Raw genomic sequence first — 23840 nt, forward strand, 5'->3', positions numbered from 1 at the left:
TCATCTTGTTTATGGTTACCTTTGCTGTGTAAAAGCTTTTAAGTTTTATTATGTCCCATTTGTTTATTTTTATTTTTATTTCCATTACTCTAGGAGATGGATCAAAAAAGTTCTTGCTGTGATTTATGTCAAAGAGTCTTCTTCCTATGTTTTCCTCTAAGAGTTTTATACTGCCCGGTCTTACATTTAGGTCTCTAATCCATTTTGAGTTTACTTTTGTGTATGGTGTTGGGAGTGTTCTAATTTCATTCTTTTACATGTAGCTGTACAGTTTTCCCAGCACCACTTATTGAAGAGACTGTCTTTTCTCCATTGTATATCCTTGCCTCCTTTGTCATAGATTAGTTGACCATAGGTGAGTGGGTTCATCTCTGGGCTTTCTATCCTGTTCCATTGATCTATATTTCTGTTTTTATGCCAGTACCATATTGTCTTGATTACTGTAGCTTTGTAGTATAGTCTGAAATCAGGGAGTCTGATTCCTCCAGCTCCATTTTTTTCACTCAAGACTGCTTTGGCTATTTGGGGTCTTTTGTGTCTCCGTACAAATTTTAAGATTTTCTGTTCTAGTTCTGTAAAAAATGCCATTGGTAACTTGATAGGGATTGTGTTGAATCTGTAGATTGCTTTGGGTAGTATAGTCATTTTTACAATATTGATTCTTCCAATCCAAGACCATGGTATATGTCTCCATCTGTTTGTATTATCTTTAATTTCTTTCATCAGTGTCTTATAGTTTTCTGCATACAGGTCTTTTGTCTCCTTAGGTAGGTTTATTCCTGGGTATTTTATTATTTTTGTTGCAGTGGTAAATGGGAGTGTTTCCTTAATTTCTCGGTCAGATTTTTCATCATTAGTGTATAGGAATGCAAGAGATTTCTGTACATTAGTTTTGTATCCTGCTACTTTACCAAATTCATTGATTCTCTCTAGTAGTTTTCTGGTGGCATCTTTAGGATTTGCTATGTATATTACCATATCATCTGCAAACAGTGACAGTTTTACTTCTTCTTTTCCTATTTGTATTCCTTTTATTTCCTTTTCTTATCTGATTGACGTGGCTAGGACTTCTAAAACTGTGTTGAATAATAATGCTGAGAGTGGACATCCTTGTCTTTTTCCTGATCCTAGAGGAAATGCTTTCAGTCTTTCACCATTGAGAATGATGTTTGCTCTGGGTTTGTCATATATTGCCTTTATTATGTTGAGGTAGGTTCCATCTATGCCTACTTTCTGGAGAGTTTTTATCATAAATGGGTGTTGAATTTTGTCAGAAGCTTTTTCTGCATCTATTGAGATGATCATATGTTTTTTATCCTTCAATCTGTTAATATGGTGTATCACATTGATTGATTTGAGTATATTGAAGAATCTTTGCATCCATGGGATAAACCCCACTTGATCATGGTGTATGATCCTTTTAATGTGCTGTTGGATTCTGTTTGCTAGTATTTTGTTGAGGATTTTTGCATCTATATTCATCAGTAATATTGGTCTGTAATTTTCTTTTTTTGTAGTATCTTTGTCTGGTTTTGGTATTAGGGTGATGGTGGCCTCATAGAATGAGTTCGGGAGTATTCCTTCCTCTGCAGTTTTTTGGAAGAGTTTGAGAAGGATGGGTGTTACCTCTTTTCTAAACATCTGATAGAATTCAGCTGTGAAGCCATCTGGTCCTGTTCTTTTGTTTGTTTGGAAGATTTTTTTTTATTTTTTATTTTTTTACGGTACGTGGGCCTCTCACTGTTGTGGCCTCTCCCGTTGCAGAGCACAGGCTCTGGACGTGCAGGCCCAGCGGCTATGGCTCACGGTCCCAGCCGCTCCGCGGCATGTGGGATCTTCCCAGACCGGGGCACGAACCCCTGTCCCCTGCATCGGCAGGCGGACTCTTAACCACTGCGCCACCAGAGAAGCCCTGTTTGTTTGTTCTTTAATTCTTCCTGATCTTTGTTAAACATTTCTTGCATCTTCTCTCTCTTTGCCTCCATTCTTTTTCCAGTGGTCCTGGATCATCTTCACTATCATTATTCTGAATTCTCTTTCTGGAAGATTGCCTATCTCTGTTTCATTTTGTTGTTTTTCTCGGGTTTTATCTTGTTCCTTCATCTGGTACATAGCCCTCTGCCTTTTCATCTTGTCTGTCTTTCTGTGAATGTGGTTTTTGTTCCACGGGCTGCAGGATTTTAGTTCTTTCTTCTTGGATATGCAATTTTGTAAGCAATTCCATTGCTTCTGATATAGGTGCTTCTCATATAATGATTTCAGTTCCCTCACCCCAACCCCATCCCATCCATGTAAGCAACACTTCAGCCCTTAAATCATGGGGACGATGCTTAGCCAAGCATGTCAAAGTCCATTTCTGTTCTTTCTGATGGATAGAAACCTCTCTTCCCTGGTTCTCCCTAATTTCTGTGTTTCTTGGAAGAAATGTGAAAGCAATATATTCTTTAAAAAGCAGTTCACTCTTATGAATCTTCTTTTAAAACGAGCATGACTGTGATTCATGACAGTCGAGAGCTTCGTTGTAGCACATGACGAGCTCTAATTGTCTGATTATCTGCCCAGATACAAAAGAGCAGGTCATTCAAAATGTCCGTCCTCCCCCTGGGTATAAAGACCCATGAGACTGTTAACTTTGATTTCTTACGTGATCAATGGCAAGGAATTAATTTAAGATATTGCTGGTATACATCAATTTATCTGTCAGTACCTTTCCATTCCTATCTCACAATAGCTTCTGCTCTGTTGAGCTTCTGAAAGCTTAAAACATTCTGGCTCACTGTTTTTATTATTGTTTTCACCTGCTTCCCTCCTCCTAACCCCTCCACTCTGATACTCAGATTTTTATGAGATTCTTACAAGAAGCATGACTGAAATACTGTGCAAGTGCCTTGCTATTCTGGGAATGTGGGTCTTCCAGTTGGCCCTGTCGATGCATGTAGAAGCATCATCATTTGGTGTCCTGTATGCATTCTCCTCAGTCCCCCCTCCCTCGAACTTGCATATAGGACACGGAATGCAGTTACAATCACCATCCTTCAGTTGGTACTAAAGCATTGTTTGGCGGGAAATCCTCTACTCCCCCCTCCCCTGGAGTGGTGATGACAAGGAAACAAGGAGAAATGAGAGAAGATAGACATGTACCTAGGAGGTGATACTTTTCCTTTCCTGGTGACAACTTGCTCTTGTCTTCATTATGTCTGAGAGGAGTTCCTTTACCTTCTCTCTCTCCTTCTAAGGCTACATTTCCTCATGGCTAACCTAGTACAGTTATGCTACATTCCAGGAAGTTTAGGTTGTCTCTCTTTTAAAGTGAAAAATTAGTGTTATGGACACAGGAAAACCTGGTAACATCTACTAGAATGGGAGAAGGAAAGAAAGCAATTTTTCCCCCTCAAATTAAGTATTGTGCTTCAGATGTTCTGCAAGATAGTTAAATTGCTTCCATGGAAAGAACGTATCTCTTGGTTGGTCAGAGTAGTTTTAATAGGAGCTGGTCTGATATCTGTTTTTTTTCCCCATACATCTCAACTTGAGATGAGATGAAACGGGAAGTACCAGATGTCTTCTTTGTTTAAACAACAACAATAGCAACTTATAGACAATTGAACTTTGAGGGAAGTTTCTCTGCAAATTTATAAATACGTGGTTAATATCTTCAGCAGGAAGTGTTACAGGTATGCTACTCTTGGGAGATGAGGGACTTATTTCCATCATATACTGAAAAGTTATGAATACAACAAATCAAGCTCTTGAACATTTTGGCAATTTAGTAATCCTGAGTGGTGTTGATGTGGTTTGATTTTCAGATTCATGGCACTCATTTATTCACTCCTTCAATGTTTTTCTGAAGCACCTTTGCAGACAATGTGTCATAGACTCTCTGTCTGTGCACATATGCTCTGCAGCCTGAGTTCAAGGCCGTCTGCTAACAGTATGACTTTGGGCTTAGTGTTCACCGCTCTGAGTCTGTTTTCTCATCTGTAAAATGTTTATAATGATAAGCATACTACCACATAGGCATTTTTGTGTATGTGTGACAGTCACGTGAGGATACCTGAAAAGGGCATAGCAGAGTTTCTGGTACGTAATAAATGTTCAATGCATGTTGCTAATTTTCACCTTTTCTGTAGCTGGAGCTAAGTTGCTAAAGGATTGCCAGCCTCCAAAGACAATATTGTTTTTAAAACTCAGCTGTAGAGATCATGTTTTATTGGTGCATTTAAAGTACGATTTGGTTGTCATTTGTTCAACTTGGAATTCTTTAGGAACATATTTGCTTTATGTCATGTCCTTCCATAATTCCGTAGGGGCAGGTTTTGTTTGTTGCTCAGTGGCTGGCACATAGTAGATGTTGTATATATATATGAAAGAGAGGGAAGGAGGGAGCGGGGAGGGAGATAGTTGGTATCTCTGCTGCTTTGCATGGGCTTTTGCCTGTAAATCACTTCTTGGGCAGTGAAATAAAAGAATCCTTAGAACAGAGAGAGGCAGACTGATGTGATGATGGGGAGTGATGTTTCTTCTTAAAGCAAAAGGAAGTGCTGATGGATGTGGCCCAGTCTTAACCTTCTCTTTAGTTCTGATGCTTCCCTGGGATGTGTCACATGTCATCTCAGTGGGAGTGTCATCGGAGGGGAAAGTAGGACACTCCTAAGTACCAAGAGGAATAAGTCAGTTGAAAATTTGTCATAATTCAGTAAAAGGAGATGTCCCCTTTATTTTTTATGGCAAAATTATTCTGTGGCGGGAACAGCAGGGAAGGCAGGTCACTAGTTGTTATAGGCTTTTTCATTACTCTGTATAGGAAATCTCATAACTGACTTCATAGGATGAAATATCACCTTCAATGGCAGAGTTACAAGACAAGAGTGGAGAACTCTGACATGTGCTGGAGGAAAACTAATCTTTCTGTGCTGTACTCCTTCCTTTTCTCCCTCCACATCTTGGCTGGGAAGCAAAATTAGAAATTTGGTTCTTAGATATTAAAAGTTTTAAACTGATTAATTTTAATGCATCAAGTATTTTTTTAGGCACCAGCTGTAATAATAATAATAATAATAATTGGAAGAGGAAGAGGAATCATTAATTAAGCTCTTATTAGTGTTAGGCATTAATTAAGCTATATATCTTATATGTATTATCCCACTTAGTAGCCATAAAAAACAATAGGGTAGTCATCGTTATTTCACAGATGGAAAAACTGAGGCCTAGAGAAATTAAATAAGAAGTGATTATTTGTAAAATAGCGGATAGACCTGATCCCAGCTCTCTCTGGCCCTGCAGTTGAAAATCCATGGTCCAGAGAGTGTTTTGGGCAGTCAGGAAATGAAGTAACCAGTTGAGACTACTTAATAGTAACATCATATAGCTTTTAATTACAGAAACTAGTCTGTTCTCACAAAACTTTGAGAAGTAGAGAATGATATTAATGATCTTTTATTTATTTATTTTAGTTATTTATTTTTCGCTGTGCTGGGTCCTCGCTGGTGCACACGTGGGCTTTCTCCAGCTGCGGAGAGCGGGGTGGGGGTGGGGGTCCTCCCGGCTGCCGTGGGCGGGCTTCTCACCGCGGTGGCCCTTCCATTGCAGAGCATGGGCTCAGTAGTTGTGGCACACAGGCCCAGTTGCTCCTTACCATGTGGGATCCTCCCGGACCAGGGCTCGAACCCGTGTCCCCCTCGTTGGCAGGCAGACTCCCAACCACTGTGCCACCAGGGAAGCCCGATAGTAATAATCTTATTATAAAACTGGATAAGCTGGCCCTAAAGTAGTTTGATTTGTGGAGGTTCAAAAACTGCTGAGTGTGAGTTTCATAACCATTCCATTATACTGTACAGACTCATTTTACTTTTTCATGGCTTTTTGAAATGTCTTCTCATTTATCCAGTCATGTATTCAGTCACTCCTTAGTGCCAAACACAATGCCAGACACTGAGCATACCAAAAAAAGAAAGAAAAAAACCAGTAAGACACCTGCCTTGGCTTAAAGAGCTGATAATCCAGTGTGATGTGAGATGGTGACAGACGCTAAACAGGTAATTAGCGTGTGATACATTGTGATAAAGACTATGGTAATCTAATGCTAAAGCAAAAGGAAGGGGGGCTCCTAAAAGCCCTGCAGAGGTCAAAGGAGGCCACTGGGAGGAAGTGATAAGGAAGAGGGTCTTAAAGAGAAGAAGCTAAGTAGCCTGTTTAGTCAGGCAAGGTAGAGCAACGGTCAGCCAGGAAGAACAGCTTGTGCAAAAGCTCTAAAGAAATGACTGGTGCTATTTAGAGAAGTGCACATAATGCTTCAGGACAAGAGCTGGGCTAGGAAAGGAGGAAGGGGTCAGAGGATGGGGAAAGAAAGGGCTAGAAAGCTAGGAAAGGTCAGAACAGAATTGGTAGCCTTCTCTATCTTGCCGAGAAGTTTGGACTTTACCGGAAAGTGGATGGAGAGACACTGAAGTACTTAACAAGGGCCTATGACAGAATCGGGCTTGCATTTTCGAAGATCACTCAGCAAGCAAGGTAGAGAATTAGTTGGTTGGTTGAGGTCATGGTTAGTAGAATAGGACCAGAGGTGGGAATATCAGTTGAGAGGATGTTGAGTGAGATAGAAGTTTCAGAGACTGGGACAATGTGAATAAATAGAGGTACTGGCTCTGAGCAGAGAATCTCAGCTCCAGGTAAGGCAGCCGTGGAAGGACATGTCATATTACACATGCCCCACCCACCCGGCTTACCCACCCTGCCTTAGAGATTTGATGTCCCCATCAGGCCCCCCACATATGCACACACAATTGAGACTCACTGCTACCATGGGTTACAGGATTTTTTTTTTGAAGTGTGGGATCTGAGATACGTATTTAGGGATTCTCAGAGATGTTTTTTAAAGACAGGATGTAGGGGTGAGGGTGGGTATGATAAGAGTGCATGGTGGCTTAACAAGATGGGAGCTGCGGAAGAAGAGGTGAATTGAGTGGGGAGAGCTGCCTCACAGTCCAGCAGAGGAGAGACTTCCCCTCGTTAGAGGAGTCTTCATAAAGGAGATGGGACTCTATCCAGGTCTGGGGAATAGGTAAGATTTGACTGGTAGGGTGAAGGGAAACAGAGAAGAGAGGGGCCTGAGCAGAGGCCTACAGTTGAAACAAACCATGTGTGACTAACACCCTTTCCGTATGCCGAAAACTACAAGATCCCTTCTCTGAATTTACAGAGGCTGGGTTCTCTGGACTCTCTCAGGCTGATGAAAAGATGTGTTGAAACTTGCCTAATAACTCAGTGAAGGGACAGATCCATTTTCCAAGCTCCCAGTGGAATATTGAACATCAGCTTGAGGCCTTTGAAGAATATTGAATCATAACAATTGACGTGTTTGAGTAGTACGGGATCAGGCTGTGTGCAGGGAGATTTTTAAAAATGACCTATGTGCAGTCACCACTAAACAGAGTTTCCTGAAGCATAAACTGAGTCTATGATCTGCTTGTGCCAAAGCTGTAATTCTCCTAGAGGCAGCTTCCTGAGACTTGATAAGTGGAGAATACCTTTCCTCCAGTTAACTGGTGGTGCTAGATATGCTACGGGAGTGATCTTCACTCTGATGACCTTTATCAGCCGTTCACTAAATAAATGAAAACACAGGTCGTTTAGATTGATAGTGCTCAACACTGGCCAGGAAAGGTTCCAGATTAATTAACTAAACTCTTGGCCATGGTGGCCCCATCTTTGCTCTCCACAGAATGAAATTGCATAAGCATATTTACCCTCATCTCCTTAACTGAAGCAAAAATAGACCATAAGGGATTACTCTGAAGCTTATGATGTTCCTAACATATTAGCCCTTTCATAACTGTGTCTTGCACTTTCACAACATGTATTATTTTCAATGAACTTTCTTGTGCAGTCTCACTGAATTCTTCCCAACTGTTTGCTTATCTTATGTTAGATTCAGTAGCTGAGATGCAGACTGATTGATATTTCCTGAATCATATGCCAGGATGGTGGCAAAATTGGTGACTGGTTCCTCATCCAGTGCCTCTTGTTTTTTTGCCAGTGTTCTTGACATGTGTAAGTTACCTAGACGCCCAGGCTGAGAAGACATACTCCATATGTAGAACACATCCCAAAATGTGGAAACTCAGAGCTCAGGAAGTCTCTGAGCACCAGGCTCCCATCAGCTCCGCTTCTGACTAGTCAGCAAGACATTGCATGCAATGCATGGTAAGATTTACAAAATCTACTCTTAATTAAACAGGCAAACAAAGAAGGATTTGTATGAGTGGTATCATTCTTATCTTGAAATGTACATACATGGGCAGTGTGTGATTTAACCCCGATATTTCACTAATAATAGTGACTTGTTTATAATGAGATTTATTTATTTATATATCTATTTATCTATTTTTACTGAAGTATAGTTGATTTACAATATTGGGCTAGTTTCAGGGGTACAGCATAGTGATTCAGTTTTTTTTTCAAATATTTCATTATAGGTTAATACAAAATATTGAATATAATTCCCTGTGCTATACAGTAAATCCTTGTTGTTTATCTATCTTATGTATAGTAGTTTGTATCTGTTAATCCCACACTCCTAATTTGTCCCTCCTCCCCTAATGAGAATTATTATTATTATTTTTTGTGTGTGTGGTACACGGGCCTCTCACTGTTGTGGCCTCTCCCGTTGCGGAGCACAGGCTCCGGACACACAGGCTCAGCGGCCATGGCTCACGGGCCCAGCCGCTCCGCGGCATGTGGGATCTTCCCAGACCAGGGCACGAACCCGTGTCCCCTGCATTGGCAGGCGGGACTCTCAACCACTGTGCCACCAGGGAAGCCCCCCCTAATGAGAATTATTGAAAAGTGTTTTCCGGTTTAGAAGTAACCTGTGTACACCATTGCTCTCATATTTATGCTGTTGCCAAGAATTAATGATTGCTTTTTATTTTTGGTTTGAAGATAATCCTCATGCTAGTTAATAACTTAGAAACCCTTGAGCATTGTTTTCTCATATGTTCCCTTGGGCCATAATCATTTTATGGGATGAAAACCTGACTCACCAGTCGCCCTAGTAAATTAGTTCCAAACTGCCTTGGAAAGAATCCTCATGCTGGAATAGACCACACTCATATTACCTGATGGCCTTGGAAGCATAGCTTTGTGATTAGTTTGGTGAAGATAGATATGTGAGAGCTCTCAAAAGTGATTTTTCTTTTAGTTTTTATTTTCTGACATGAAGTTGATCTGCATGACCAGTGTGGACAAAAGGGGGGGAAAAAAGACCATATTACTCTGGAAAGTGAAACAGAGAAGCAGCAAAGAATACCACCAACCTAATTCATTTCTGGGGGGGAAAAAGCCAGAATAATGGTTACTCAAAAATAGCTCATAAGAAGGAAGATATAATCAACCTTTGTTTCTTGCTCTTTAATGAATAATATCCCAGTGCATTAACTGTTAGATAAGTCCTTTAGGTTTCGTTAGCATCTAGATTTGGTCTTTTAGCTAATTAATCTTGGTAACTAGAGAGTCAGCCATTAAGTAAACATTGGCAGTTCTAAGCATCAAAGTTGCAACTTTGCCATGAAACGACATGAAGCATAAGGAAAAGAGAATCCAACATACTTGAATCTAGTCCCATCAAAGACTGTCAATGCTTGGGCACCGTTTTAGTGCCCAAGATAATTGGTAGGTTTGACTGGTATTACTATACCGTATTCGGGTATTACTCATATTACTAAACAATATTTAATTAAGTGCTTTAATGAGAACTTTTTAAATAGGGATATATTGTGTGTAATGAGAGAGATGAGACTTATTCTCTATTTCTTTAGTTTTATTTGCTCATGCCACAGTCTGTCTGGTTACAAAATCATTATCAATTTGCTCTCCTTTTCTTTCTGTACTATTTCTTTCCCATACTCTTTTTTTTTCTCTTTCCCCTTTTTTTTAAATATCTTTATTGGAGCATAATTGCTTTATAATGGTGTGTTAGTTTCTGCTTTATAACAAAGTGAATCAGTTATACATATACATATGTTCCCATATCTCTTCCCTCTTGCATCTCCCTCCCTCCCACCCTCCCTGTCCCACCCCTCTAGGTGGTCACAAAGCTGATCTCCCTGTGCTGTACGGCTGCTTCCCACTAGCTACCTATTTTACGTTCGGTAGTGTATATATGTCCATGCCACTCTCTTACTTTTTCACAGCTTACCCTTCCCCTTTTTTTTTTTTTTACTGATTCTATAACTGTTCCTGCTTAACTCACGTACTTGAACCTGAAAGGAGGGTTCCATAATTTTTGTGGAATCCTGTAGTTGGTTACTCAAGATGCTTCTCTGCACATTTGAGAGGCACTATTTGTCTCCACATACAAACACTTTAATACAGAAATCCTGTCATTCAGGAGGAAGAAGATTGACTTCAGTGTGTCCCCGAGAAAACCATCCCATTTAAAGACAAACAGGCTTTCTCACATTAATATGCTGTGCTTTTTCTCTTTAAAGCATTCTTTCGCCACAGAAACACAGCCATTTCTCAGACTTCCAGCTAAAGATTAGGCTTTCAGTTTTAACACATAAATACCCAACAGGTATGGATTATTTTTACAATGACAAAATATTTATTGATTTTATTAGGAACAAACCAAAAACTGCTCAAAGGACGAAAGTAAAAAAGTAGCTATAATTCCAACACTGCTAAATCTTGATTTGATGTCCTAATCTTTTTATGTGTATAATATAAACCAAAAAATTTGAGATCATGTTGATCTTAACATATCAGAATATTTTTCTATTCCACTAACATTTAAAAAAAAATTAACTGCCTATTCTTTATTAATAGACTTACTATTGTACTCCTGTTGGATATTTAGGTTTTCTCCAAAGTTTTGCCTTTCTAAATAATCCTGCAGTGAACACCTTTGTGCAGAAAACACAACCTAAAGTGTTTCTTTAGGTTGATTTCCTGATGTGAATTAATAGGACAAAGGGTATGAACATTTTCACGCTCTTGATAAATATCTCTTAATAGAACGTCGAAAGTGACTGTATTTATTTGGTTAGTAGAGTCAGTGTTTTTCTTGTCATTCTGTTTGAGCTCTTTCTAAATAAATGCAGTTTAAATGCGGTACTTAAATGATCGTAATTTCTATACTGGCATCCAGAATGCACTCTGCTTTACTTTGAGCTTCCCTGTCACCCCTGTATTTGTGAGGTGGGAAGTTATATGCTTATAATTTTATTTTAGATGAAGCCATACCTAGAGAATAGGGGTGACAGACTCATGATGGATGATTTGGCCAGCCTCCTTTCCCTCATTGCTAAGGAGATAGACAATACTAGAGAAAGATCCCCATGGGAAGGAAAGAGATTATAGCAAAAGGAAGTGCAAAGAAAAGGCTTGTGGGTTTTATACAGATACCCAACTCACAATTCTCACAATTCAGAGTCTCTTCATCACATTTAGCAAGGCAAATTAAGTAGGCCTGTTCTTTCTTATCTCACCCCCATTCAGTTCCTTGCTGTCCCTCTAGATACTTTTTTGTCACTTCTTTCACATCAAAAGTGACCTTGATTTCCATTTTATCCTGATTTTACTGCATATAAATGTAGTATTAGAATAAAGGCAGCCTCAATGCATGATTCAGCTCCCCTCCAGAGCTTAGGAAAGCCCCAGAAATCTTCACAGACTGATTTGGCCTAGGATTTAAGAACAATTGAATTATTTCTATCATTGTTGTTATTGTTAGCTTAAATATATAATGTGGCCCCATTTGAGTATATCTGATTTTCCTCAGGGGATTAAAAACATTCTTTTTCCTCAGAGGAAGCAAGAATATCATGCTTTTCTCCTGATTTAAAGCCCAACATTTTATGAGTCTTCATTGGACCAAGAATCAAATGCTAAACCTAGTTACAATAGGTAATGAAGATTAATCCTATGATTTTTGGATCACATACTCTTAACGGCCAGTGGGTTTTACCGTCTGAAGAGAAAGAGAAACAGTTCCTTAGGAAAGAGCTTGGTGCTTCAAAATGAAGCTCTCTGGTTTTGTGTTTGGTTTGTGGTAAATGAGATACAGAATGTCTGAACATGCCTTACCAAATTTTGTGCTCACAAACTGGATTCAAAAGGGAGGGCAGGAAGTAATCATCCGTTTTATAGATGAGGAAATGAAGGCTCCAAAGATTAAGTGACTTTATTAAGGGTCACATAACTAGAAGTTGTGGAGGTGAGATTTCTAGGCTAGTTTTATTTGGACGGTATCATACTATATAAAGTGAACAGGCTATAATGAAGTTTATAATCACCTAAAATATGACTGCATTGGGACGTTATCGGGAAGGCTGTGGCTGGGAGACAGAAAAATAAGCAAATTGGTCAAGGAGAGGATGAATATGAGTGTGAAGAAACAGGGAAGAGATTTTCCACTGATCTGAGACTACGTCGATTCCAGAAAGGTAGGGTTGATCTGCATCAATGGTAGATACTAGTGAAAGTTAACTGGTGCAAGACAGAAAATGCTTCAGACAATCATTATGTGGCCTGAGCCTTCACAATCAAGATGGAGACTGACAAGTTTGAAGTGACTTGTGAAATGAGATCAATATTTTTAAAATGTCTTGTGTTCAATAAATATCTGACTTTTCAGTAGAAAATAAATTCCAGTTTCTATATAAAAACAACTTGACATTTTTCAGTAATACTTTTTAATGAACATTGCTCTGAGCTATAATATAATGAAATTTGCTTAAAAGTAGAACAGGCTGGTAATACTTGGCAGAACAAAGAGGCATATGGTAAAACAGTTGTGATTTGTTGGCGAAGGCTTTCAATTTCTGGAAAGCTAGAGGCTTTTGGCATAGTGGACTGCATCTTGATATTCAGTCCCAAAAAGGAACCACAGCAAAACAATATGCTTAGATTGCAGTAACCTGATATATCTTTAAAGCATTTTTCCCTTTGAATTTATGGTTGTAAATGCAGGCTGTGTTCATATTGCAAAGTGAAATAGACAATTGAGAAAATTTTCCAGATAATTCATATTCCATACCATTTTATATGACATATAGAAAACTGTGGCATTTCAAAGGCAAGGAATTGATTGGGGAAAAAAAGAAGTTGATTCTCCTTCTCACTTTGTGTTAGTAAGTGTAGTATATTGAATTTAGTCTCCTTCAAATTTAACTTTTTTTTTTCGGTATTATTTTACTATGGTAAGAATACTTAACATAAGATTTATCCTTTTTTTTTTTTTTGCGGTACGCGGGCCTCTCACTGTTGTGGCCTCTCCCGTTGCGGAGCACAGGCTCCGGACGCGCAGGCTCAGCGGCCATGGCTCACGGGCCCAGCCGCTCCGCGGCATGTGGGATCTTCCTGGACCAGGGCATGAACCCGTGTCCCCTGCATCGGCAGGCAGACTCTCAACCGAAGATCAGTGATCCCACAAGTGATCCCACAAGTAGGCCTGATTGTCAAAACACTAAATGGCATTGCCTTTGTCTTTTTATAGGGAACAGGCTATTTTTTATTTTATAATTTAAGAGATCTCAAATGAACAGTGAATGAATCACCTATCCATTTTCCTTTTATGGTATACTAATTCAATATGTTTATCAAAGCCAGTTATTTTCCTGTAGTATTATTTTACTCTTCAACTAAACCAGTACATTAGTGCCTTTAGGAATTCCCCCTAACCCTCAACTTGTCATCATGAATTTATTGAAATGTAGCAAATGGTAAAATAACGAGCAGCCAAATGGCTTCCATTCGGTTTCACTAATTTATGTTTATGGCTTGTCAGTCATACTCTATACACAGCTAGAAATTTGCAGCTGAGAAAAAAATCTCCCACTTAGGGATTACCTTGTCAGACTGTATGGAACATGATATAATCATTTTATTCATTTTATTTCCCTACCTCATCAGTCTTACAAAGTTTTCTGAAAACATGCAGTTTTTCTTCCTTTAACCTTTTTGGGTACTTATTTCCTTCCCTTTTCAGGTAATCTCTTCTTGTAACAGCCTCAGGAGAGAGATAAGAAGAGAAAAGATAACTGGAAATGGTCATAATAATGCTGCTAATAATAATAATCTATCATGTGAAGCTGCCTTGTAAGTGGGTAACGGAGAGCCTGAGGTTTTGCTGCCAGGCTGGACTGCAAATCAAGATGTACATGAGAGGGATTAGTTATTTGTAGACTCTTGTGACGCTGTCGTCTTCTTTCCTCCTTTTGTGTTGGCCATAATGGAGAAGCATCTTGGCATCTTATTTGTTTTTGCCGGGAGCCTTCTCTGTTCAACATGCTTAACGCGTCTAATTCCCATCGTGATTTCCTCAAAACCTGTTCCTCTCCTGTATAGATATATAAAATCATGGGACTTATACCATCTCAGCCTTACTTTATTCTCTTCTCTTATTTTTGTTCCACAATCTTAGCCATCTTGAAAACCCTAACAGAATCATTTTCCCCCCAAATATTAAAGGCAGAGGCAAGAAACTTTATATATGTTTCACCAAGTTCAAATAATACTAAATCTCTAGACTTTTGAAGCATATGAGTAAATTAACACCAAGATTAAATAACGATGCTTTCTGGGTATGTACTTTTTTCCTCAGATCAAGTGTAATAAATAAACCATGTCAGTTATAATAGGATCCAGCTGAATAGTATTTCTATGACGAGCATACCAAGTAAAGATGGTTTTTAAATTGGAATTAAATGCATCTAATTAGCAACTATTAAATTGCTTAAGTTGTGGGCAGTTTTAAGGAACACGGACTCATTTGTCTCACACGTTTAAACAAATCGTAGAGAATTAGAAATCACTAAATTATTACCAATTCTTTCTAGTTTTCAAAAGATTCTAAGTGTTGCAGCAATCTCTGAATTATCAATGCCTCTGGATCCTGGAATAAAATAAAATGGATGCCTTGGAAAAACCTGCTATTTGTTCACTCTTATCGTGGTGTTGTATTTAATAGGCTTTTAGTTGAATACACATAATGGGGAGAAATCTGTCCTGAAATTTAAATTAATGAAAGCTTTTCAAAGTGGCTTCCAAATAAAAAATTTAGGCTTCTTTTCAGAGGATGGATAAGGATGGGAATTCTAATTACCCACACAATGTAGATTGCTTCATGATTCATCTCTGCAAATCAGCAGTTTGAAATCCTATAGTTAGCACTGGGTGCTCTCCAGTAAGATTTTATGAACATCAGCTTGGTATTTGGCAGAAATACAATATCAGTTGTCCAGACGTCATTTTTTCTCAATGAGCACATGTTGATATGTTAGATAATCGCAGAACCAAATCAATTACAGTTTTATTTCCATTGACAGAGATTAATACCCTGTGAGGTATATTTACATCTCAGAAGGCTAAGCATTGTGGACCTTGGAGGAAAGGAATAATTTTACAAATGGAGATAATAGGCAGAGGCCAAAGAATTGTTGTTTCTTGAGGATTTGTGTGCTCTTTTACCTATTTTTAATTTACCTGAGTTTATGTTTTTGGCTTACTTTGTAAAATAATTCAGTTGGATTAAGACTAACAGTGCCTGACAAAGTGAGAAAGTGGCATGGACTTATAAATACTACCAAATGTAAAATAGATAGCTAGTGGGAAGCAGCCACATAGCACAGGGAGATCAGCTCGGTGCTCTGTGACCACCTAGAGAGGTGGGATAGGGAGGGTGGGAGGGAGACGCAGGAGGGAGGAGATATGGGGATATATGCATAAGTATAGCTGATTCACTTTGTTATACAGCAGAAACTAACACACCATTGTAAAGCAATTATACTCCAATAAAGATGTTAAAAAAAAAAAGAAAGACTAACAGTGCTAAAAGGGGCTGTTTGAGTCTGAATCAATACTTGTAACCACCTCTATAAACCAGTGGTTAAGAGGTTCTGTGCTCAGGATAACTGTTCTGAACTGGGCAGACTGTGTATAATTTCATTAGTAACTATGTCCTCGTTCTTACTATTTGCCAGGCACCATGCTGGGTGATACAGATTGTGCGTTGCTTTAGCCCTCAGAACAGGTTTGGTGGGCCCTTCTCTTAAGCATCCTTGAGAAGTGACACCTGCAGAAAGTTTTGCTTAAGTGAATCATGTTTCATTTGGAAAATGGCTCATTGAATTGTATGATTATTTTTCTCCTCTTCTTCCTGGCTAAGAGTAAGTAGGCTGTTAGAAAGCTGAAGGGAGATTCTTCCACTTCCTAATACTGGAGCTATCATTAAAACTAGGGATCATGTGTGCCTTTCCACACCTTTGTACACTCAAGGAGCTCTGGCCTCATGCTGTTTCAAGTCCTGTACTTACAAAAGGTGGTATGTAAGGTGGAGCCTGTTTCTGCTCTGAGAATTGCAGCTCTTTCATGTTTGCTGGCAAGCTTTTGTTAATTCCCATGCAAGGCAGTTTGACTTGCACAAACAGCTGGGTTTTGCTGCTATCACTCGGAAGTTTATTTCCCCCAGTGTGTATATAAGCCCTACTTTGGGAGAAGATAGAAATCAGGTCCTAGAGAATTCTTTCTTTGAGAGTACACTTTGCTAACTCAGACCCACATTCAACAGAAAACACAAATTTATCTGTTCACAATTGTAAATGTATACAATAGTGCTCAATGGACTAAATATTGAAGTAGTAAGCTCTTATTTATTCAAAGCTATAAAAACAGTTCTATAGATGTGATTAAACCGTGCATGGGAAACATTAAATTCAAGTTAAGGCTTTCACAGGCATAGCTTTGCACAAGTGACCCATCTCTTAGAACCTTCAGGTAGACCTTAGATGCCACCTGTGCCACTGCCACCTCTCCCCTTCACTTTCTTCTTAAATCAGAATGTCTTCTTTTGTCTTATTTTCTCAAAGTGTGTTCTTATTGGGTAGCAAGAAAGAGTAAATATAACAAAGGAAGGGTCAATCCCATAAGCATTATTGATGAGGGAATATGTATCCTTGATGATGCATTCTATATATTTTGCTTTAAGAAGCATAGTTATTGAGTGTGACATTCTGAAGATTTCTTATTCCCTTTGAAGTTAGAAGGGTGAAAACTGCTTTTTTTGGTTATGTTATTTATTAAAGACAATCATTTATAGTTTATAAGAAATATTATACACAAAAATGTCCTGATAATGGTGATTAAAAGCAGCTACTCCCACACTGCTTGTGTCCACACCAATATTCAATCTAGATTGGCTTAATCTTGAAGTGTAATTCAGTAAGATCAAAGACCAAACACTTCAGGTCCTGGAGAAGATAATAAAATACTCGTAAGCCTTCTGGATCCTTGGATTGATTGACATCAATAAGGGGATCAATTTTTGATGTCATGAAGGAAATGTGTTCATCTCCAATGATGATTTCAAGCTCCTGCCGGCGCCCTTAGTCGGGAGGAGGCCACAAAGCATTATCCTCTTTGGGAATTTCAGTGTCATCGATTATTCTCTTCAGTTCCTCCATCACACTTTTATGTACATAAACCTCTTTTCTGATCATATCAGTTTTGTAACTGTTGTTATTGGCATATCTCGATCCCATTGGGTCAGAACTCAGACTCCAGGAGTTCGAAGCCGAACTTGCCCTTGTGACCCCTGCAGTAATGCAGATAGAAGTCACTCTCCATGGCTCTGAAAACTGCTTTTAATTTCAAGGAAATCTACATTAACTTATGCTAGCTAATTAGTACTTGCATAGGTACTTTGGTGGTGGTTAGAAGAACCACTTGTAGGAATTTTGATGGTGATGCTAGAGTAAGGAAACATTAAAGCAGAGTCAGGAGCTCAAATACTGCTCAGCTAAACAGGAAAGGAATGGTTTGGTTTTCCTTTCCTTCCCTTCCCTTCCCCCTTTTTGTTCTGTTTTTCAACATCTAGTGAGCTACCTATAAGAAAAGAGCACCCAGGTTTTAAGTGGAATTTTATAATTTTTATTTATTTATTTATAATTTTTAACTAATGGTAAATAATTGAAACAAAAAATTAAAGTAAAACTCTAGGGAAACCACCAAAAAAAAATAAATTAAAAAATGATGGCTGGTCAGATAAGGACTCTGAATACTATGTATGAAATTTGGCCTTAAAACAGTATAGGCTTCTGTCATTATCATCTATCATCATCATCATCGTCATCATTATTATTATTATTACTTTAATTTGTATAAAACTTGCTGACAGTAGAATATGAACTGCAGTATCTGGTGAGATCTCTGGTCCTAACATATGGTCACACTCCCAATGTCTACTCAGATCTTAATGCTGCATGTTGACAAGATGGAGGAGCCATGTTAACAATGACTGTCAGTGATGTTAGGACGGAGTCTTGCATTTTAAAACCATAAATCTAAGATTGTACCTATTATCATTCCTTCTTATAAACTTTTAAAATTGAACTAGTCATTTAGTTTGAGCGTGGTGGCAGATGGTGTGATTAAGATGTCTCTGTTCCAGTCCTATTTCAACCATTGATTTACTGGGTAACCTTGGACAAGTTCCTTACCCTTTCTGAATCTCAGTTCCCTTATTTGTAAAATGGAAAGTTGGCTTCAGATGACCTTTAAGGTTATTTCCAGATCTTAAATATTATAATTTTACAAACTAATTCTTCTAAATTGCCAGTTAGATTAATTTCTCCACTAACAATTATTTATCTGAAGGAACCAATTTATATTCAGTCTAAAATTGTCATATTATTCCTCTTTTTGAATCCTTTAAAGATAACCATGTTCTCTGTTATATTTGACGCAATGATGCTTTGATAGATATTTATTTATTCTGAGCCTCTGTTTCCTCCTCCCAAATTGTTTCTGAGGCCAGACACCTGCTGAGGGTTATGTACTATCTCCTGGGAAATCCTCCAGAACAAGAATGGAATCAGGGAAGGGCATGGGATGCCAACGGGGATCGAGTTCTGACCCTTTTCCTCTCTGCCAAAAAGAACAGGATTCTTTGACTTCTAGACTAACATAGATCAGGGCTTCAGAAACCAACTAGTCTAGTTTTCAATGATGTAGAATGGATTGTCATGCCACGTCTTCTTGCAATGGACTACTTCTGAGACAGCTTGTAGCACCTCTGGACAACTATAGCTGTAGCTGTCTCAGATAAAACATATAAATAGGGCTTCCCTGGTGGTGCAGTGGTTGAGAGTCTGCCTGACGATGCAGGGGACACGGGTTTGTGCCCCGGTCCGGGAAGATCCCACATGCCACGGAGTGGCTGGGCCCGTGAGCCATGGCCGCTGAGCCTGGGCATCCGGAGCCTGTGCTCCGCAACGGGAGAGGCCACAACAGTGAGAGGCCCGCATACCGCAAAAAAACAAAAAAACAAACAAAAAAACAAAGCATATAAATATAACCATTTTAGAAATCTAATGTATATCAATGTATGTTTGATACAATATGAGGAAAATCTGAGGATGGATTGGGAGATTTTGAAAAACATAGAATTCAGAGACCAGTTTTTCATAAAGCATCAATTCCTAGCATCACTGTCAGTATGCCTATTTATCTTGTCTGTCTGTGAGACTGAGCCATCAGGAAGTTTTCTTTGTGGGACTTTCAGTATTAGACATACTTGCTATATTCAACTTCTGCAAAACTGAAACCACTCACTGACAACAGGTGTTATCTGAAGCAATATATTGCTCAGAGAATTGAAATGTCGTATATCTGATTTGGGGGTCTCTTGACTCAACCAGTTAATTATTTTTTATTGCCCTGTAGGAATTTATACTTGTTAGTGGCAGATGGGACTCCAGTTTTAAGCATTTGCCTAATTAGGCATATTACTGAAATAGGTGGTTGCAGGTGAGGAGCTATCAGTTACTACAGACTCTTCCAGCTCCCACACTCAATGTGTCCTAACCAAGAAAACTGAAGGAGCCTTGAAAACTGTTTAAAGGATTTGGGAATTATTTGTAATTTACCATGGTGCCTTTGTTGTATCGATTATAACTTTCTGGGCTTACCGGGATTAATTAATAGGACTAAATATGAAAGGCTGCACACTGATGTCATTAACAGGAGCCATAATTACAGAACATAATTGGCAATAATTCTTCAGTGGTTATTTGGTAATCAGATTCTTTTGGGGTTAAATGAAAATCAAATAGACATTTTATTCATAGAGATATTAGCAAAAAAATAATGCATAATCACACTTGTCGTTTAACCTTATCGATGCTGCACACTGTGTCAAAGGAGGCCTGTGGTGTGTCCAGGAATAGTTGGGTAGAGTCTTTTTGCAGGGCCAAGATGGGATGCTGAGTGAAAGTATAGCCTTTGGAGTTAGAGAAACATGGATTCTAGTCTTGGTTGTGTAACTTACTAGTTGTGTGACCTCTGACGACCCACCAACCCCTACCAAACCTCTGTTTCTTCATCTGTCAGTAAGGGCAAGGCCTAGCTGATGATGTTGTTTTTGAAATGAAGTGAAATAATGCTTGTGAAATCTTTACTATCATGTATGGTACATAATAGGTGCAGTTCAAAATAGGAGGTTGCTTGTGGTCATAGCAGAGGAAATGGTGCCCAGCAGAAGCCAGGACACTGTGAATGATACGGAGGAGACAGACTCTTTGGGCTCATATCCCATATGCACCTTCTCCTGGCTGTGAGCCTTGGGAAAATTCCTCAACTGCCCTGTGCTTCAGTTTTCTCTTCTGTAAAATGGTGCTAGTGATTTGTCTATCTGATAGGGTTGTTCATAGGATTAAATGAAAGAATATGTGTAAAGGGATTAGTAGGTTAGCACATAGAAGCATTTGTATTATTACTGTTACTATCACCCATGTGGAAAAGCTTATTCATGAATGATGAAGCAGAGAAAATTACCAAAGAAAATAGAATCTTGACCTGCCTCAAGAAGAGTTATTAAAGTCTGTTAGAAGGAGAAGACCAGATGTATTAGGTGTGGTCTCACTGGCTTTGAAGTCGGAATCATACTTGGAATTCCACCGTCTAGATTGTCTTGGGAAGAGATGAAATAGACTTCAAAGAGGACCAAGGAAGGGGGTGGAACCCTCAAAAATCCAGCAGACATAAGTGATTATCTATGATGTGCCAAAAACAAGAAAAAATAAACAAAAAAGGAGACATCTGTTTCCATCATACATCCACAAAGAAATCCGTAGGAATTGGAGGAACATTCCCCCAAATGTGAACATTCCTGGCTCCCTTCCTGGCCTCCCATTTGCCTGATTCTCCCCACTCCTATCCCAGCTGCCAAGAATATACCAAGTAAACTCTAAATGCCAGGAAAGAAATTCTTCAGAAAGACAAAGCTAGAGGTCAAGGACCTGAGTACAAAGTCACTTCTGAGTTGCGGTCATCTTTTTCTGATCCCTGTACAACCTAAATGACCTGTTGCATACCCTCTAGTGCCAACCTCTGTCTTGCTTAATCTAATAATCTACTCTGAACACAGAGCATGTGAGAGAAGTCTGTGGGTGGGGTTCATTTGTATACTTTAATACACTTCCTGGAATTCGCTCTCCTTGCTTTGAACAGAAGTGTGAGCACTCTCCAGTCACCCTGAAGGGGTTAAGGAAGCTAACTGGAGGATTCAGCTGTTCCCCATATCCACCCCCCCCCCTTTATTTAAATTCTGCTTTCAACCCACTGTCTTCATCTGTCTTCCCGAACAGGATATTGATCAGTTCTTGAAATGGTCTTCCTCATTTCTGGGCACTCTCTCTGCAGATACTGTAGGAGTGGAGGAGAATATGGTCCTGCCCTTGAAATGTAGTTATTTCAGAACTGACCTTTAAGAGCCTCTGATGAGGCAGATGATGCATAAGCAACCCTCTAGTGGCCAGGGAGGCCCCAGTCAACAACAACAACAAAGGAAAGTCAGCCCCCAGTCTCTGAGTGGACTGTTTCAAAAGTGCCTTTGTGAACTAGTTGCTTGAAACTCAGACATCATTTGTTCATTGATACAATGAGCTCATTGTATGAGCTCCTTAACCCTTAATGTCCCCGAGGCAGATAGTTTTGTACAACAGCCATTGTTAGAACATTGTCACCTAGCATATCAATATATCTATAACAAAGTCTATTTATAACTTTGGATGCCGAGAAAATATGATGTGGTCGGAAATTGAATGGGACTGCTTTAGGCTCCAGTCACTGCTGGTTACCCTTGTGATCTGAGCAGGGAGGAGGCCGAGCTAGAGGGTCCCATTGGCAGTGAGAGGAGAGGATCCTGTATTCTTGCCTGGGTGTTTCTTAATTATCATCATATTTCCCACCACCATCTGTTAACCTTTTGGTGAATCAAGACACGATGGGCTATGCCAAGACAGAGAGAGAGGAAGGCCATGTTCAAGTTAGGTTTGAATTCCTTAATGGAAAGAAAAAAATGAAGGAAAGGAAATGAAAGGAATGGAAAGCATTCAATAGCAATGGCGTCCATAGAGGAAAAAGTTAGGGCAGTTCCTTTCGACTCCCAGAGGGGCAGCTATAAATGTAAAAATGTCTATGATTTACTGAGTGCTTACCATGGACCACATACTGTCCTGGCCCCTCACTTGCATTATCTCATTTAATCCTAGCAATAACAGTTTCATGTAGATGCCATTATCAACTTCATTTTATGGATGAGTTACAGTGATTTAAAGGGATTAAGTATCTTGCCCAAAGTTGCAGAGATTGCAGATGATGGAGCTAGGATGCCATCATGCTGGTTGGATTCTGAAGCCTGTCTAATTAACCATGATGCTGCCTGCCTTCCAGCCAGATATTAAAGTGAGGAGTGCCTGCTCATAGATGCCTTTCATTGAGAGGACAGGATGTGATGCAAAAAGCAGTGAATAGAGAAATGTCAAATGATTCAGTCAGAAAATTATGATTTAGTTAAAACCCTTTGATTTGAGAAAAACTCCTTTGTATGCTTTTATTGCAATAATTTTGATAGCAAATTAATTTTGTCCTGCACTACTCCATGCTGCCTTTAACATTCTATGCTAAGCATGTATTTATTTTACACGAAAAGAACAGCATTTTTTCAGTTTCATAACTATAATCATACCATTATGAATATGTATTCATAATCTAAAGCTCTGTGAAAGACAATTAATTAAAGAGGTAACACCTCTCTACTTAGATTTTGCTCTAGGGAAGTCATTTAACTAATCTGGACCTCAATTTGTTCACCTATAAAATGGGGAAAACGGGTTTACAACCGTCAGTAGGAATGTTTAGAAAGTGCGAAGCATAGTGCTTTAGCTTTAATAGATTCTGAAGAAATAATAGCTGTGATTATTAATAATGTTGTCTTCTAGTAGTATTATTATGGTTGTTATTACTGTTACTATAAATAAAATATTTCCTAATATAACATACCAGTTAGTCCTATTTGGGGAGATGAGCACCTGTGAGAAAGGTCTCCAAGGCCCCTTCTACTCTTATATGCTCTTTATACTGTTTTCTTTCCAGATGGGAGATTTCCTGTTCTTATAAATATTATCCTCCTAGATTCATTATTAAAATGTTATTCTGTTTTAATCAGAACACTGGAAACTATGATAGCATTTATATTATTCTCTTTTCATAAAAATAATATTGTTGTTATTACATAGTCTTCTGACTATAAAGACATAGCTTGTAAGTACTACTTTTTAAATTGTGTGGCTCAGGTCTTGACTGGTATTGTACATAAAAGTTCTCAAAAGATGTGAAAACAGAAATAACATGTGGAAGAAAAGGCTCAGTGTGGGTGAGAATTCCAACCCCTCACAGTTATGGGTCTATAAAGACTCCAGTTTTGTGTTGATTCTGATTTCGGGGCAATCTTGAGCTAAAATTAGGTCCAAGACTAGTGAGTATATGGTGATTCTGTGAGGGGG

General features: G+C 38.9%; 1 pseudogene; it reads right to left on the bottom strand.

The window, feature by feature from the left end:
* Positions 1-17186: 17186 nt before the first annotated feature.
* LOC101336651 (protein mago nashi homolog pseudogene) lies at positions 17187-17622 on the bottom strand (annotated as a pseudogene).
* Between the last annotated feature and the right edge of the window lie 6218 nt (positions 17623-23840).

Source organism: Tursiops truncatus, chromosome 14 (assembly GCF_011762595.2).
Source record: "Tursiops truncatus isolate mTurTru1 chromosome 14, mTurTru1.mat.Y, whole genome shotgun sequence".
Taxonomy (NCBI): domain Eukaryota; kingdom Metazoa; phylum Chordata; class Mammalia; order Artiodactyla; family Delphinidae; genus Tursiops; species Tursiops truncatus.